This window comes from Quercus lobata, chromosome 5 (assembly GCF_001633185.2).
Source record: "Quercus lobata isolate SW786 chromosome 5, ValleyOak3.0 Primary Assembly, whole genome shotgun sequence".
NCBI classification, from domain to species: domain Eukaryota; kingdom Viridiplantae; phylum Streptophyta; class Magnoliopsida; order Fagales; family Fagaceae; genus Quercus; species Quercus lobata.
Window position 1 is genome coordinate 57,040,322 of NC_044908.1, and position 6,729 is coordinate 57,047,050.

Genomic DNA, 6,729 nt, shown 5'->3' on the forward strand with positions numbered 1-6,729 from the left:
ATCAAGGGCCTTGGAGGCTATTATTCTGTTTGCCTTGAACTCTAAAGAAGGAGAAAAAAAAAAGGTTATTTCATGGAAAGTGATGTCATTATTGTGTTGTGGATAGGATTTAAGGAGTTAACTTGTTTGTGGGTTTTGGTATCTACTGCCAAATTGCCAATCTGGCCACAGTTTGAGTTTTTACGTACATATTTATTTTCTTTCTTTTTGGCTGTTTAGTTGGGAGGGGACCCTAGCTACTTTATCTAGGATGGATATGATTCTAATTTATCTGTATCTGCTCTTTGAGCTTGGTTAATTAAGGGCTTTTTTTTTTTTTTTTTTTTTTTTTTTTTCTATTTCTTTTTGGCCTTATACCGTTATACAGCTATACCATTTTTTTTCCCTATACTAAATAGTTGAGTTGACTAAGATGTTTATGTGGCTGAATAGTTTGGTATTTATAGTCACTAGTGATTGTAAAGTCAGCTAAAACCGTAATCCCTCATGGTTTTAAGATATTAATTAAATACATGTTTACAAATAAAGATGTAAATATCAGGGGAGGTTCTTGATTAAAGGGTCATCACTTCTATAAATATGTTTGTTTACTATGGTAATCCTTTTGCAATTTTTCTTTTATTGTCATTCAAAAATAGTTGTGTTGGGTACCATTAACTGCCAATGGTTATTATTCTGATTGTAGGATCGTACTACCTCGTTGACTCGGGGTATGCAATAGGCAATGCATTCCTCCCCCCACACAAGTCCATATGCTACCATGCCCAAGAGTTTCAGGTTGCGAATCGGCAGCCTACTACCCCGCAAGAGTTGTTCAATTATAGGCATTCGTCATTGTGGATGGTGATTGAATGCTGCTTTCGCGTGTTGAAGGCGAGGTTCCCGATCCTGAATGAGATGCACTCCTTCTCCCTCTCTAAACAACGGCTGATTGTGATTGCTTGCTGTGCACTGCACAACTTTATCCGCATGTATAACCAGGCGGATGAAATGTTCCATGTGTGAGAAGGATCATTTGTGCGTAACAGCAATGCAACCATAGCGGGAGCTGCACGCGTAGGCAATGGGGGCACTGAAGAAGCTTTTAATGCTTGGGCACAACGAGCGATGTCGGAGTATCGTGATGCGATAACTGTTGCTATGTGGGCAGATTACATAAGCAACCGTGATTGAGCTTTTTGGGAATAGACTGTAAAAATTGTGGATATTGTAGTATTCAAACTCTGTTTTAAGTTTTAACCATGTTTTTGTTGAAGAATATGTTGTGTCAAAAAATAGATGCTAGTTATGCTATGTTTGCATTTTGAACTAGACTTTGCAAAAATTAATCCACATCATGTCCTGCACTTTGCATTTAATAGAACTTGAGGTTTGATATGGTTCTCATTCCTATTGAAAGGAATGATGGGTGTAAGACCCTATCAGGTACTGTGATGAAATTATTATGTTCAGGGATACAGTCAAAGTGCTGAATAAAGGTTAGTAATATAGTTCCTAGGCTGTGTGAAGGCAATTCAATATATAATGATGCAGTTGAGATGCAAAAATTATGAACCATTTGTATTTTTTAAGTTAAGTTAGGCTTATGTACACATGGTCATTTTTGCAAGTAGTAGTTTAAAGTTGAGAGGATTAAATTCCCTTTAATTTAAAATGGAAGAATATTGTATGTTTTTTAAGTTTTGGAATAGTTTCTAAACTTTCAAAATTTATAATTTACATTACTAAATATTTTTTTATAGAAATAATTATAATATGCTGTTAATCTTGTAACTTGAACCCCTTTTTTTCTAGATTTCCAAGCACTTTATGCATGGAAGGTGCTAATTCAGCTACACCATTGAATACTATAATGATATTAAGTGTCCATTTCGTCATAGTCTACCACAGTTTTGTAGTTAAAAACATTGTTTTTCTATTTTTCTCCATTATAACGTTTTTTTTTGGGTGGGTTCATGAACTTATTTTAGGAAATGTTCATTGAAATGTCACATTGACATTATCATATAAATTGTAAGTTTTTATATCAAATGAACAATTTTTAAAAAAGCAACCAAAAATTGAAAGAGTGTAACTAGTTGCCTAATACACTAGGAACTCCAATAATATGAAATGAGTTAAATAAAAATAATTAAATTTTTATGTAAATGTTTCATTTCTCAAAAATAAATTAAGAAGATTTTAATATAATTCCAATAGATATTTTGTTTTAGGAGATGGAGGACACTTGTTTGTATGTCAGCTAGTATAATTTTTGTACGAATAGGACATAAGTTGGATTTTAAAAATTATTTCCCCATTCTTGAGAGAGATGTATGTGTGTGTGTATATATATATTCCTTTTAGATAGATTAGAATTTGACCATGTGACGTTCACTCAATGCTGATTGCTTTTTATAATTAGACAAAAATGCTAATAACTCTTTTAAAGGTAGAATTCAAATTAAAGTTTATTATATAACGATAATAAATTTTATCAGTTGAACTAATTAAAATCTACTAAAATATATAATATTAGAAATAATATTTCATGAAAAACTTCCTACCACAAAACTTTGGAACTTAATAATATTTTTCTGGTTTTCAAAGGTGGAACCATGCAAATTAACCTAAATGTCATTACACGTGCATTGCAATATAAGAATGCCATGATAAATATTTTATTTATATACCAAATCATATTACAAGAAAATAATTAAATACAAATGGTTTAACAAAGGGGTGTGTGATTCATAACTTCATAATATTGAAAACCATTTATTAATTCCAAATAAGCGAGTGGTCTTGACAAGTCTTGATTAGGAAAAAAAAAAGGCCATGGGGAATGAAGCATTGATATAAGTTAAATAACTAGTAACTGATTCAAGGAATGTTTGCAAGAATTAAATTGTTTGTGAATTATGAGATTGTGATGGACCAAAAGAATTAAGTGAAATTGTCTTCTTCATATTACACATTAAATATGACATCCGAAAATGACTACTACCCAACAGGCCAACGCAACACTACACATCATCTTTAATAGAATGGTAAAGTTTTGATTTTGATTGATAAAAGGTTTGACTTGTGATGTGAATAGCTTTATAACAAAACAAAACAAAAATCAAAGAGATTGGAGATTATCATGTGGTTTCCTGTGTACTTTTTCATTCACACAATACAGAATACTAGGCAATACTATTATAAAAGTACTATTAAGCCAATAACATATAGTTGTGAGAGTCAAGAGTCAACCCCATACATATATCTAACACTAGAAAAATGGATGACTCAAGATTGTCCAAAAATAGTACACAACGCATCAAGTTAATTACATCAGTAGTACATAATAAAATAATATGGTTATAGGACATCATCATAACAGTTTAGTTTAGACCATTGTAATAGTTAGTAGTAGGATAAGTGCGGTGCATAACAAACACCATCCAATGAACATTATCTTGACCAATTTTTTTGTCTGATCTAAGGGGTGGACCTTGTCATGCATGACCTTCAATTCCTCTCGCAATACACACAACTCTTCTTGTAGTAGCTGCAAATCCTCCGCAAATGACAATGACGTCTTCAAGGGAATACACCATGGAAAAAACCGACATGCATCCTTTGCGCAACATTGCTATAGCCTGAACCGGTTCTCATTTCGTTTATCCGAAATCCTCACGCTTGCTCTCACGCCATAGAAACAGTTGGAATTTCGAAACCGAAGGCCATCGTCAATATCCTCATGCATTCCGTCTGACATCTACGAGAAGAAGCCACAAACCTACTCACTTACGCATTACAAATCGTAATCAACAGTATTAAACAACCATTTCAACATGCTATCAATTCGTGCAACAAAAAATATAGTAACATATCCAAGCAGACCCTAAAGTGCAAAACCAAAGTTTTACTGTTTTACTCTAGTGGAAATTGGAAGAGTAATGGAGCAAACCCCTAGTTATTGTTGTAAGTCCCTACTAATTTGTTGTAAATTCAAAACACACATGATTGTATTCCTATACAACAAATGGGCAGAAAAAGAAAAATTCCCTACCGCCGAAAAGAAAAGAAAGTTTTGAGGAGTAGAATTTTCTGTGCAAACTGGGATTCAACTTGGAGTTTCAATAATGTAGGAAAAACCCTTCCTCCTCCTTTCTTTTCTAGCAACATAACAGTGAATCAGGAATCAGAGATGAATAATTATGATTCCATAACATTCAAACTAAGAAAAACCATCTTATGATACGGCTCGGTAACACACTCATATGGTTAGCTCCTTAAAGCTCAAATTTACCACCAAACCTCCTTCACAAAACTCAATGAAACACAAAAAAAAATCCAAACTTTTTCAAACCCAAACTAAAAAGCTAAATATTAATACAGTAAACCCACAAAACAAAACAAAGTTTCACACGCAAACAAAACCCACAACTCAACAACAATTCACATAAACTGAAACTTCAGAACCAAATTTTAAAAAGAAAAAAAGAGCACAAAAACATTAAACTAAACCCAATCAACTAAAACTAACAGTAAAATGAAACTAATCAACTTTCTCGGCAAACAGAGTGATAAGAGAAATGAAAAATTGAATGGGTTGTAAATCAAACATTGTTTCAACAGATAAAGATTTAGAGAATGTACCTAAAAGATTTTGGAATGTAGGCCATGTATGTTTTGATTGTAAATCAAATATTGTTGCAACAGCAAACAAAGAACAGAAAAATTGGGGGTTTTCCCGATTGGTGAGGAATACAGGAAAAAAAAAAACCCAAAAAATTGAGAAATCTGTGTGAGTGATTCAGAACGGTTCGGTCTTTAGGCAAAAACCCATTGACAAACAAGGTGAAAGTCAGATTCGAACCTGGATCAAAATACGGGTCGACGACTCGGCGGCGACAAAAGCTCGATTACTTGCTGGGTCTTGGAGTGCTGACAGTGGAGATGAGCTCTGATGAACATAAAGCCCAGCCGTGGATCTTCTTTGGCATCGATGGAGATGAGGACTACAGCGTGGGTTTGGTTTTTTGGTTTTCTGCTCTAAGGGAAGACTGAAGAGAAAGGGATAAAGAAGGAAGAGAAGGGATAAAGAAGGGATTAGAAAATTGTTATTTAATACGTGGTCAACTTTTTTATCATTAAAAACACATATACTAAACATATATTTTACATTTTCTGAACATTAAAAAATGTTATTTAAATCATGATATCAAACACATTTTTTGTTTTATTCACACTAAAAACACGTTATTCAATAACACTTTTTAAATCACAATTTTCACATCTTTTTAAACACCAATTTTTCTTTTTCTTTTTTTACCGTTCTTTCCTGCCTTTTCCAGACTTTTTAAAAACCTCTCCTACTTTAGGAAAGTCCACTTTGAGGGTTGTGTGGAAAAGAGAGCTTGGCTGAGGGTTACAAAACTTTACAAGCGCCACTGTTATTACACCAGTGCACACACGGCACTTTTACATTCACACACAATATCCTTAAATTCAACTACACACCCCTAACACCTACGGACAATAGGACACTTATGTTGACTTCGGTTTACTTCACACTATACAACACTCGGAGCTTTACGGCTTACACTTCACTTCACACGGCTTCACCTCACTTCACCCAAGTATTTCTCTTCACTGACACTACGGATTCCACACGTCTTCCTATGTCGGTTAAGAGAACTGACATTGAATCTTCTAGCTTCATCTTTTTAAATACTATATTTTACCAAGCTTCTAGGCAACTTAAACTTGTAGATGAATTTCACTAGGGCAGGGAAGCTTCTAGAGTAAACATGAGAACTATCTTGGAGAGAATAAAGAGTAAATATGAGAACTATCTTGGAGAGAATTCTGGAAAGAAAGCAAGAGAGAAATGTCTGGAATTAGTAAGAAATTTCTAGAAAGAGAGAGAGGCATTGCTTGATTTTTAACAAAATATACATAATAAGAACTGTAGGTGTGCATTTGAGTTTTTGGCAAATGTTAACAGCACCGCATGGTGCGTGTTAAAATGGTATAAAAATATGTCTCATTTAATAAAAAAAAATTAAATAAATAAAAGAAAAGGACATAAAATTAGTCATTTTGATTATTTTAATATTTTTCTCTCTACAAAGTTGGTCCCATACTAAAAAAAATATGATATAAAACTACAAAAAAAGACAAAAAAATTGTACAAAAAAAAGGTCAAAAGTTAATGTTACGGGCACCTTACAATGCCCATTAACACAACCTTTAGTTTTTTTTTTTTATTCTTTTTTGTATTTTCCAAAGAAAAAGAAAATTTGTGGATGATGGTTGTAGTGCAAAGAAAGAGAAACATTAAAACTATTAAAAAATAATTGATATTTTAATAAAATAGTGTTTAGAATTTTAATTTGATGCGTGTTTTAAAAAACGGTAAGTGTGCGTACCTAAAATATGGCTGTTGGGCTCAACCTCTAATTGGGCTCACAATCTATTTGTATTGTGAGCTTTAGGTTTCCTACAATGGGTGATTCTTTGCTCGGCAACCTAAATACACTCCTGTTTGCTCAAACCTTTCTCTTTACCTCACAGAGTTGTTCCCTCTCTCCCTGAGAGTGACTTCTCTTTCCTCTCAATGTTCTCTCCAGAATTGCCAACCCCCTTTTTCTCATTCTTTTCTTCTATTTATAGGCCAAGATAAGTGGAGGAGCTATGATTACTCTCCCTTACTAGTGCAAATGGGGGTCCAATTCTATTATCTCAAAGTGGAAGCTC